The sequence below is a fragment of the Mchenga conophoros genome, linkage group LG3, assembly GCF_057382185.1.
Source record: "Mchenga conophoros isolate Kocher_MC1m ecotype Shallow Benthic linkage group LG3, M_conophoros_male_GT1.1, whole genome shotgun sequence".
In the NCBI taxonomy this organism is placed as follows: domain Eukaryota; kingdom Metazoa; phylum Chordata; class Actinopteri; order Cichliformes; family Cichlidae; genus Mchenga; species Mchenga conophoros.
The window spans coordinates 73,498,862-73,511,612 of NC_140528.1; the positions used below are offsets into that span (position 1 = coordinate 73,498,862).

Consider the following 12,751-nt stretch of genomic DNA (forward strand, 5'->3'; position numbering starts at 1 on the left):
TTGTCCCATTCCCGAAATTGTTTGTCAGTTATTTCTACAGGGAGTGTTTGGAATAGGTAGAGCATCCTGGGAAAGATATTCATTTTAACTGTATCTATACGTGATTCAAAATTTAAAAATGGTAATAAATTCCATCTTTTAATATCCTCATTTATTTTATAACTTAAAGGATTAAAGTTTGCATTGTATATCTTAGACAGATCTTTAGTAATATTTACTCCAAGATACTTCATCTGCTCCGTTTCCCATTTCAAATTGGCTTTAGCCTTAATTTCATAATTGGGCTCATAGTTAAAAGTTAATATCTGAGTCTTCGATATATTTAGTTTATAACCTGATATTGAACTAAAGATCTCCAGAAGTGACAATAGCTTGGGGAAAGTAGTGTTTGGATTTGTCAAATAAATCAAAATATCGTCAGCAAACAAGGAAATCTTATGCTCTCGACCCCTAATCTTGACTCCAGTAATAGTATTGCTTTGTATTACACTTTGACTCAGGGCCTCTATGAAGAGAGCAAAGAGTGAGGGGCTTAGAGGACAACCCTGACGTGTCCCTCTCTGTAGGTTAAAAACATTTGAAAGCGCCCCGTTAACTTTGATTCTTGCCTTTGGTGATTTATATAATGCTTGTATAATCCTGATAAACGATTGATGGAATCCGAATTTATCCATGACTTTGTATAAAAATTCCCAATTAACCCGATCGAAGGCCTTTTCTGCATCTAAGCTCATAAGGACCATCTGAATTTTATTTTTCCTAACATAATCAATAACGTGTAGTGTTCGGCGAACATTATCTTGCGTTTGTCTCTGCTTAATAAAACCAGTCTGATCCAAACTAATTATCTGAACAAGAATATTTTCAATTCTTTTGGCAAGAATGTATGTAAATATCTTAAAGTCCTGGTTAAGAACACTAATGGGGCGGTCATTTCCACAGTCAAGCCTGTCCTTTCCTTCTTTAGCTATTATAGAGATAGAAGCCTCATTCCAAGATGGGGGAATTACTCCCGTCTTTAAAATATAGTTGAATGATGTTCTCATCAAAGGAATCAGTACCTCTTTCATTTCTTTATACCAGTCTGATGGGAATCCATCTGGGCCTGGGCATTTATTCGGTTTCAATTTTGTAATAGCTTTTTTAATTTCAAATTCAGATATGTCCTTGATTAGGGTTATATTCTGTTTTTCATTCAACTTTGGTAAGTCGAATGAATCTAAAAAAGATATCATACCTTTAATATCCACTCTAGGTTGTGTATATAGTTCTTTGTAGAATTTTAGGAAGGCTGACTGTATATCTTCAAGTTTATACACAATGTTATTTGTTTGAGGGTCCTTTATTTTATATATTGTATTTTCTAATTGTTGTTTTTTTAATTTATAAGCCAGTAATTTAGCAGATTTGCCTCCTACCTCATAGTATCTTTGTTTTAAAAAAACCATATTTTTTTGTATTTCACTTGAAAAAATTTCATCGATTTCGTTTTTCTTCTTTTGTATTTCTAATTGTAAGTTTGTAACTGCGCTTATTTTATGGGCATCTTCAAGATATTGTAGTTGTGTCTGGAGTTTTCTTAAATGCTCATTTCTCTTCTTTTTTAAATTAGCGCTGTAACCTATGAGTTTTCCTCTTATCACTGCTTTTAGGGCGTCCCATAGAATACTTGGGGAAACTTCTTCATTATTATTTTCCGCTATATAATCTATTATATCTTGACTAATTTGTTCTTTCATCGTGCTTAGAATACTTGTATTTAATCTCCAGGATGTAACTCTTCTTTCGTATCCAAGCACTACTTCCAGGTACAATGGGGCATGGTCTGATAAATCCATCACTCCTATCCTGCAATTGATCACCCTGCTAAAATCTTTTTGGTACATAAAAAAATAATCCAATCTAGAATAAAATGAATGAGGGTGAGAAAAAAAGGTATAATCCTTCTTGTTGGGGTTTAGTTCTCTCCATACATCTATGAGCCCTACGTCCTTTAAGATTAATTTGATGTTTTTGGTTGTTTTATTCAATCCCGGAGCGTGTGGGTTTGATGAGTCCAAGGACGGGTTGAGGCGAACATTCCAATCTCCTCCCAAAATCAGAGTACCTTGTGCCTCTCCAACAATCAATTCAAAAACCTTTTTGAAAAATTTTATCTCTGATCGTGGGGGAGCATATACATTTATAAGAGTAATCAGTATACCCTCCAGGTACCCTTTGACTAACACAAACCTCCCCTCCTTATCACTGATTTCTTGGATGCATTCAAAATTTAACCTACTAGAGATTAGAATTACCACACCCCTTTTAGGACTCTGAGGGCAGGAAGAGGAATACTGATTAAATTTCCATTTCTTTAATTTATCATGTTCGAGCTTCGATAAGTGAGATTCCTGTATAAAGGCAACTTCTATTTGTTCTCTTTTTATTTTTGACATAATTTTACTTCTTTTAATATGGCTCCCCAGACCATTTACATTAAATGACACTATTTTAGTTACCTTACAGGGCATTGATGTACGACCTTATATAATTCCAATCTCTGTACATAGCCAAAGATCGAAAGGTACTCCCCCAAAACAGAAAAAAAAGAGAAAAAAGAAAAGAAGAAAAAACAAAAAAAAACAAAAACAAAAAAAAACAAAAAAAAAAAAACATTATACAACGAAAACATATAATCATGTTGACTTCCAAAAACATAATCGCTATATTAGCTATATTTGGTGAGGGAAAAACTCTTCTGTCCACTTGTGGAAGAGTGCCCTCTCCGGCACACAGGCCGAAAGCCCAGTGGTCTGTAGGGTCCAACTTATTGTGCAAATAAATGACCCGACTTTAATGTAATTTTATATGCCCTCTTTATAAGATTAACTAATTATATAACAAAACAAGTAAATCGAAATAAAATTCATATTCTCAGTTCATCTTAGGTCTCAATATTCTTGAGTTTACCTCTAGTATAGTGCTCCGTCACACACTTGCTGTTTATCCACTGTCATCTTGGTGCCTAAATATCTGAAGGCGTTCCTTGAAACCCAGCTTTGGAGTCGAGTTTCCACCTTTCTTCTTCGTACTTGTTTGCCAAGTGTGCTGTTTTATTTGATCCAAGAATGAGTCTCTGTCTTTCACAACTTCTACCGATAATCCCCTCTTCACCATATCGGTAGTCGCTTCGTGCGCCGTGTTGTATGTCACAATTCCCTCTCTGTAGAACACCCTTAGCTTGGCCGGGAAAGGCGTCTGGAAGCGAATATTGTTCTCTTTAAGCACCTTCTTCGCTGTCGCATATTCCTTTCTTCTTCTTTGTATCTCCGGGGCATAGTCATTGTCCACATATATCAGAGATTATTTTGAAGCAGGGGATGTTGGGTGTCTCCTGAGCACATGATCACTGATCCACTGATCCAAATGCAAACAGCCCAAACACCCATTAAAGAAACAGGTTAGCTTCTAAGGTGCTCTATAGTTGTCTAATGCAGCAGTCCCCAACCCCCGGGCCATGGACCCAGTTTCTGGCAAATACCGGTGTTCTGACAAACCATCCTACTTTGGTAAAACGTCCTTCCGTAAGTAATTTATGCACTTTTCTGCTGTCACAGAGTAATTCCAGGACAAATTTTAGTAGGTATGATGGTTTGCCACTTAACTTTGCCCATCAGAGTATGCTTGTAGCTCATATTCATTCTCATATTTCTCATATTCTCATAAAGCCAGGAAGGTTTGCCACTTCACACTGGCCCTTTAAAAAAAATCTGTGTGAAATTTCATTTGGGGAGGGGGGATGGGACCCCTTTCTGCAAGCTGCACTACATGAGAGACATCTCCATTATGAGGTAAGATAAAGGTCAATATTTTACATGTTTTTAGTGAAATAAATGTATATAAATAATAAATATATCACCCCACTTTTCAGTTATTTATTTGTAAAAAATGTTTGTGTTGGTCTTTCACGTGGAATTCCAATAAAATTCATGTTTGTGACAAAATGTGGAAAAGTTCAAGGGGGCCGAATACTTTTGCAAGCCACTGTATGTGTGTATATATATATGTATATATATATATATATATATATATATATATATATATATATATATATATATATATATATATATAAGTTTGTCACGTTTGAAATATAATTCTAATATAGCTGTTCTTAATGTATTTTCTTTAAAACCCAGTGTCTGTGTATGTGTGTGAGTGTGTAAAGTAGCACAAAAGGAGCAGGTGCTAATTTTTATTTATTGTTTCATTTGTAATTTTTACAGCTTGGGAAAACTGTAAAAACTGCATATTTAGTTATTGTTATAAATCTCCCTGTAACACCATTTTTCTGTGTTTATGTTATCTGAAAATATAGAAAACATAACATAACAAAAATGTACTTTTCATAATATTAATATCATTAAATAACTTTAGAAAGACTTCAATTTGATGCTTTAAATTTAATATAATAAAAAATATCTATTTTATATGTAAAATAATCTTAAAATATTATTGTACAAAAATGGCAGCAATTTAATTTGTTTAATAGTTTTAGCTGATCGTCTGTGACACCAGGAAGACCGTACACCTGCATCTCTACCAACTTGCATTGCAGTTTCTGGGCTCTCCAGCCTCTTTGTTCCACATTTCCTCTAATGCAGGAGAAATTATCTCCAAGAAAAGAAACTCGACCATCACACAGTGGAACAAATTCTCTTCTCAAACAAAAACCAAACGGATAACCTTAAATGCATCACGTTTTTACTTTACAAGTTCATAAGCATTCTCCCTTTTCAGTTCTACCTCCTGGTCAAACATATGTATAAGAAAATTGGCCCAGTATCATATTATTTATACACACAGCGGTCTTTCTGTCCAGTGATTAATTGCATGAGTTCATGGAGGCAGGACCTCACAGCAGAAGCGTACTCCATAATCTGTTGTACATTATTATATGTATATTATATGTATTTTTCATGTATTGTATTTACCAACATCAAGAAGTCACAAGCAAAGAAAGACCACACCATGGCGCATAAGCAACGTTTATTGACCAAATTTATCTACTAAACAAATAAATAGACGTAACATTTTTTTCACCTCCCAAAAAGCAAAGCAACGGCAGCCCAATATCAGACAGAATTGTGAACTCGTCATAATGAAGCAGTTCATTTTGTAGATTCAAGCTGCTCTTCATACTTTTGGCCATCAGGCGTCACCAGAGGACTGTGTTGAAAGTCCCGCAGAGTTGGTCACGCAGGCCTGTGAATCCAGTTCCTGAAGAACTCCGTCACCATCCTCTGCAGGAATATCGCAGCAAGCTTCTCTCTGTCACCATAAAGTATCACAGCCAGTCCGTCGGTCTGGTGGTAGATGAGATGGAAACGAAACCAGGAACACACACACAGGACATAGAGCAAAATGGCATCTTCACCGTGTCCGTCCATTGCAGCTTCAAGTCTGTTAGAGGGAAGAACAAACCATAAGTCACAGTCAGCGATAGCTGCAGACACGTTAAAGAAAACACTGTAGTACCTTTTAAACAAGTAAACCTGAAGGAAACTTGGAGCAGCTAACAGGCAAAAGTCAACCAAACTTAGGAACAACGTTAAACCAGTACATTTAATCCTTAAGTTAATTCCCTTTATTAGAGATCCTTCTGTTTCAAGGGTTCACTGCAGTGAAACTGGCTGCATTATAAATCTAAACCAGAATGTAAAAGAAGAATGAACACAGAACCACAGACTACCCTCTCTCTGAGTACTCATTTTCATATTCTTGTCTTGTTGGCTTGCCTCTCACTGGTTCTTACATATTTTTCACTCAGACAAATTGGCTGGTTAGCCAGGGACTGACATGTGAGCATCAACTAAACGCACCTACACAGTAAACGGTTTTTTTTTTAAATGAAACAAGTTGCTTTGGACTCATCGGATGTCATTGACTCGCAGACACCTGTCCCTGAATGTTTAAAATATAAATAAATAAAATACTAATAAATAAAAATTAGCACCTGCCCCTTTTGCTCTATTTTCCACTGCTGTAATCATACACACTGGGTTTGTCTCAGTGGAGAAGCTTTTTCTAGATCCTGGCAGCTCCCAGAGATGGTACAAAGTTTTACTATCCGCCCCTGATCAGAACGTTTTTTTCCTAATTCTGAAACTTTTTGAGAATGAGGAGATTAAGGTTCTCTGAAGAAAAGAAATTTCTCTTCCCTTTTCTCCCAAAGTAAAAGAAGTAAACTTCAAATTCATGAATGAGATCTACCAAACTCATGAATTCCTAAGATTGACATTTAATCTAGACATGAGCACGAAGGACTGATGAAGGACTAATGTAAATGAAGCTCGGCGCACAAAGCGCAGGTTCAGGAACAGGTTCAGGGACAGAGAGATGTGTCCTCTTTTGTTGACTTTGTTGACAAGCTGATTGAAAACTTCAGCAAACGTTTTGATAGCTTCAGCTTTGGACAGCAGTTCATAAAGAACCCATTTCTCATCACTGATGTCAGAGGATTCTCAAAGGAAGTCACACAGCACTTCAAGAGGGCAAATGCTGGGCCTCTTCAAATGCAACTGGTTGGGCTCTAAGCAGATGTGGCCCTGAAAGCAGTTTGGAAGAACTGAACCTGCCACTTTCTGGCTCCAAATGGTCTGAGACAGCTTTCCCAAATTTGAGAAAAGTAGCCGTACATCTTGACCATGTTTGGCTCCACATACAGCTGTGAGGCAGCTTTCTCCACAATGAACATAATAAAAACTAAATATCGTTCCAGGCTCACCAACGAGCACCTACACATGTGTGTGAGAATGGCCCTGACACCATTCCAGCCCAGATTTAAAATCCTGGAAGGGCAAACTGAAGCTCAGTTCTCTCACTGAACAACAGAAAGTGGGGAAGTGGAATACAAGGGGGAAAGAAAGAAACTGCAAAATTTAGCCATGTTATTTATTTTCTCTAATTCATTTTAAAATGCAGCCCTATATCTAATGTAGGCCTACTGTGTGTTTCAGTGTTAACAACAAATTTTGTTGAAATGTTTTTAACTTGTATTTTCATTGATTTGACCGTCTATTGTTCATACGTTCAGATATTGATTAAAAAAAACAAAATAGGCTGCTTCTCTATCACAATCATAACGCGAGTTAGACATTATGATGTCCCGGACCACTCAGAATTAGAGTTAAATTTACTCTATGGACAGTTTTAATTGTACTCAATTTAGTGTCAAAATTAACAACAAAATGTGTAAAAATATTCAGCGCACAGAGAGAGCAGCAGCAGCACAGAGAGAGCGCACTCACACAGTTTTGTAGTTGTTGTATAACTTGTCATATTTGCTCAATCCAGCATAAACATTGAATGAACACTTTATATAAAGTTTCAAACTAAAATGCAGTCTTTACTGCAACTGAGCTGATTTGTTCTTTTTTTAGTTTAAATTTGGACAAATCTGTTAACACTACCATTACGGACAAGTTTTGTTTAACGTACAAACACTACCTTCAAGTGTTTGTATTTGAAATCAAAAGTCAATCTTACCTTTATCCACAAGAGAGGCAGACTTCACCAAGTCGGTGTCGGCGTTCTTCGACGAACACAGGACACTGGTGATGGACGACTCCTCTCCCTCTCACTCGCCGTGCCTCGCAGGTCTCTCTCTCTCTCTCCCGCTCACTCGCCGTGCCTCGCCCCGCTCACTCGCCGTGCCTCGCCCCGGTCACTCGCCGTGCCTCGCCCCGCTCACTCGCCGTGCCTCGCCCCGCTCACTCGCCGTGCCTTGTATTTTTGTATTACTGTGAGAACTATGCTCATTTCTACATTTGAATGTGATGTAGGCAGGTCTGATGTATGGATGGATGTGTGAATGTGAGGGTGTTCAACATGTGTTTGTATTATACTATAAAAATTTCAATAAAAATATATGGAAAAAACAACTTGTTAATTTGTTATCATTTTATAAACATTAATTATTTTACATTTTTTTACATTATTTTTTACATTTATTTTTTTACATTATTACATTATTTTACATTCATTATTTTACATTTCCGTGTTTTTAATTATCATTTTTCGTAAATCCCATTTTTGGTGTGTGTCTCTCTCAATTTTCCTGCTATTGAGTGAACAACATACTCAGAGCCCTGCTGCCACTACATTAGTGTGACCAAGTGGTCGGCGGGGTTATAAAAGAAATGGTAATAAAATGACAACGCCACCAAGGGGAATTTCACCCCCAGGAAATTCCTTTTTAAGAAAAATCGATTAAATGAATAAGAGAGGCCGGACAGATTCAAGGATGCACACCGACGCAGGTTGGCTCCAATATCAATAATTTTGTTTATAGTGAAAATAGATGAAATATTAGAAAACAAAAAGGAGCGTCGTTGTTGACAGTGTCCAAAAGTTAAAAACAATCATGGAACTTGGACTTGCCATCAGCCGTGGACCCAAAAGAAAAATCACACAACACAATCACTACAGCCCACCCAGTGCTGTACAAAGGAAAGTCTGTCAGTGGCCCGCCAGACTGACAGACTTGCCAGACGTGCTTCACCAAGTGGCCCTGGGACCGCCACAGACCACTGTCAGAGATGGACCAGTAGGAAGTATTGGTAGTGGAAATAAATCAGGATGGGTGCAAGAAACAGATTTCCTCACTTTGCAAACCACACCAAGGTAAGCCAGGATAAAAAGTAATGGAATTGCGATGCTGGTGAACAACTACATTTTTTCAGCTTCATTGTTATGTTCAAAATTGGTGCAAGAGTTGTAGGTTATAATGCCCACTGAGCCAATGAGGCCAAACTCAAGGAAGACCAACCAAAATTAATGAAATATTCAGTTGCAGAAAATTCCATAATTTGTCTTTTTGGGGGGGGGTTGGAATATGTTCAAAAGCTAGATTTCTGCATTCTGTCACACACACACAGCTACATAAATGGCTCTAAGTGCATTCATGTGTTGAATAAACAAAGATTACATATTAATATTTTGTCAGTACCCTTATTTCATTGTGTTACATTTCACCCCAGGATATGTTACAACTAACCCAGACTATGGGGTTAATTGTAACATTTCACTCTTTGTGTTTGAGGCCATACCATGCAATGGGTAATTGTGCTGCAGAGAAAATAGCTGCACTATTTAATAGCCGAGACATGTAAATACTTTGGATTACATTTTGAATCCACTACCTTAAACGAGCTCCAAATTACAGACAAAAATGTCAAAAATGTTACAACTATCCCCGGTCTCCCCTACGTTAAAAGAGTAAAAGGACTCTGAGCGTCAGGCTCGCTACATATCATAAAAACTAAAACTTCAATCTTTAATAGCTTTAATAAAAGAAATCACACATGCACACCAAACTGGAAGGCTTACATCCCACAAATCAAACTACAACTCGTGCTGGTGGCAATAGTTCAGGCCTTGATCACAAGCCAGTCTGGCTCCGCACAGGCTGAGATCGGCAACTGAGGCGGTTTCAAGTTCCCAGCACGACACGCGGGCAGAGGATCGCTCCAGCCCGATCACCGAGGCGTGGGTACAAGCAACAATCCAGAATATAATAAAACCAGGCGCACCAGAAAAAGGTTAGCCCACTTAATAAAAACAATTCCACAAAAATAAAAGATGAGACCAAAAAGACGAGACAAGACAAGAGAGCAGCTCCACCGAGCAGGAGCCCTCAAACCGACTATAGGCAGGCGTCTTGATTCTCCAATTAAAGTTAGGCGATTTGCCACGGAGAGGTGAAGGCAGCAATCAAACCCTAAAACAAAGGATAAATGTAACCTTAGCCTCTTGTAGCTGTGAATGCTAATAAAAGCAGTTCTAACGGCTTACCCCAGGACCGGAGGCGCTTTGGTGGAGATAACGAGCACCTCTCTCTGCAACGCTGGAATTAAACAGAAACGGCCGCGCTACAACAGGGCCGCAAAACTACACTAAACCAACTTATTGGCAGATAATATTAGTTTTGTTTTATCACATATCAATATTATTTTATTATCAAATTTGGTTATTTTGGTCATTCAAATCTGGCTTCCCCATCACTCACTCACTGATAGATACAGCTTTTGAAAATCTAAGAGCTCTGTTGAAGGACTCTGTGCAGGTTAAAAATCAATGTGTGGAATAATAACAAAGAAAGGTAACCTTTAATTATTTATTTTAATGAACTCATTATCAAACTTTAAACAACATCAACAATGTTTAATCTGTGAAGGCACTGCTGGATGCTGAAGGCCCCTGCTTCCCAGCTCTGCGTGGAGGCTGTGCGAACACAGGTCACTGATGGTCTTGGTCACTCAGGCCTGTGAATCCAGTTTCTGAAGAACTCCGTCACCATCCTCTGCAGGAATATCGCAGCAAGCTTCTCTCTGTCACCATAAAGTATCACAGCCAGTCCATCAGTCTCGTCGTAGACGAGGTGGTAACGAAACGACTAACCAACACGCAGGACATACAGCGGAGTGGCAACTTCACCGTGTCCATCCATTTCAGCTTCAAGTCTGTCAGAAGGAAGAACAAATGAGTCAGCTGCAGCAACTACTCGTTAAACGCTGTAACTTATCAGAGCTCTGTTTGATAGCTGCTGATTCACAACAATAACAGTCTTTATAAATCTGCACCGGTTATCGGGTTATCCAAGGCTTTTATGTGCGAATGTTTGCTTGTGAGAGCAGCTAGCCGGAGTTCAAAGGAGCTGGCCTCGCAGCCTGTCAAGGAATGCGCTGGAAGGAACCAGGTTTCGTAAGATTTGAGTTTCAAACTTTATATACATTTTGAAACTAAAATCCAGTCTTTACTGGTATTGAGCTGATTCTTTTAAAGATGATTTTTTTTGAAAGCTTTGAAAACCAGTGTTGAAACTGTGAGTCTACATGCTGTGAGTCAACTGCCTTAAAGATTCAAGATTCAAAGTGTTTATTGTCATGTAGAAGAAATGGCATTTCTCTGTGCAATGAAATTCTTCCTTTGCTGTCCATACACAAATGCCAAGTTAGGGGAAGGAACAAGATAAATAAGGATAAAAATAAGACAGGACATTAAGACAAGTATAGAGTAAGTAAATAAGTAAAAGTAAAGCGCACAGAGATTCACTGCAACGACTAAACATTGAAAGGAACTTAGAGGGGAAAAAACAGCAAAAGTAGAAACAATGAGTCGAAACAAAGTCGCTTACCTTTATTAATAATGCAGATGAAGATAATGATCCTTTTCTTATTTTCTTCTGTTTCAGCTTTTAGAAGCGGGACCAAAGATTGTCTTCTTGTCCTTCTTCCCTGTCAACGTATATTACGCCAACGGCATAATATTCTAATATGACTACTGGAACGACTTGACCGCAGTCTCAGGCACTAGGCGACTGAGCACAGCACTTCCGCATAAGAGCGAGGGGAAACTCCTTGCACGCATTGTTCGATCTTTGCTCTCTCTTCTCCCCTTTTCTCAGGTAGATGTTATTTTAACAACTGAAAATATGAAATAAAAACACATGTAAGCCAAGACTCTAAAGAAACAGCGTTGTTGTTGTTCGGTTTTTCATTTCGCCATTTGTTGATTCACTCGAAGAGCAATTAACGTAATATGGGTCAAGTGATCAGTTTGATATCTTCTGTGATACACCGTCATATTTACATTATTTGTACAGTACGAATGATTTGCTTTGGTACCTGGTCAAAATCAAGCTCTCCTCTGTCTGCCCGGCTGCACTTCTTCGCCCTCGCTCACACGCCTAATGCTCAGTCGCCAAGTGCCTGAGCTCGGATCATACCAAAATTAGGGGGAATTAAGGACTGTGCGCTATGTGCTTTGAATATTGTGTGTAGTTTTTGTCTTATACAGTTGTCAGTCGGGCATCCTACACTCCCAAAGACCCCGGGCTTCTGAAAAAGCAACCCGGGTTTAAGCCCAGTAATACATCCCCACATTGCACAGTAAGAGGGGTCTGAGAGCTAAGAGGTAAGTAAGAGAGTGTGCAAGACTCGTCTCTCTCTAAGGGGAGAGACACTGACAGGTCTCACATACTCATCCCCTTTCTTACGATGCACAATTGTGCACTAAGTGCGATAACTTACCGACGACTCATATCAGAATATTATGCCGTTTATACGTTGACAAGGAAGAAGGGCAAGAAGACAAACTTTGGCCCCGCTTCTAAAGGCTGAAACAGAAGAAAATAAGAAAAGGATCATTATCTTCAGCATTGTTAATAAAGGTAAGCGACTTAAGTTCATTGTTCCCACTTTTGGCAAACTTGAGCCCTTTTAGCTTTCCCAAGTTCCCTTTAACGTTTATTTGTTTCACTGAGTCAGCTGCCGTGTGCGCTTTTGAAGGTGGGAAGTTTTCTTTGAAGTTTTTTCAGTGTTGTTAGTTCAACAGAGAGAACTGATCATTAGACTGGGACTAGGACAAACGTTACTCCTCGGGCTCTCAGTCTTTAATCACACTTGCGAACTTGTCAAAGGGGTTTGGGTTATTATAAAATCAGGAGCGTTCATTGTTTGGGATGAAGAAAGTTTTTATGTGATCCTTGACTCATCTGTGATTTGTTTTCTTTCTGCAGGGTTTGAAGCCGTAATGGATGGAGACGGTGAAGGAGCCGCTCGGGCACAGCTGTGTGTCCTGCAGCTGCGCTCCTTTCACCTGCACCTCTACTACGACCAGACTGACGGGCTTGTTGCCATGCTGTACAGAGGGACACAGAGGCTTGCTGTCGTATTCTTCAGAAGAGTCCTGACGGCGGTCATCCAGAATG

At 38.7% G+C, this 12,751-nt stretch overlaps 1 long non-coding RNA gene across 1 annotated transcript; it reads right to left on the reverse strand.

Annotated features, from left to right (window-relative positions):
• Positions 1–10,190: 10,190 nt before the first annotated feature.
• On the reverse strand, positions 10,191–11,731 carry LOC146580404 (uncharacterized). Its single transcript, XR_014891690.1, has 3 exons — positions 11,667–11,731; positions 11,177–11,465; positions 10,191–10,502 (listed from the first exon to the last, which is right to left on the reverse strand). It is a non-coding gene; the product is annotated as an uncharacterized LOC146580404 (long non-coding RNA).
• Between the last annotated feature and the right edge of the window lie 1,020 nt (positions 11,732–12,751).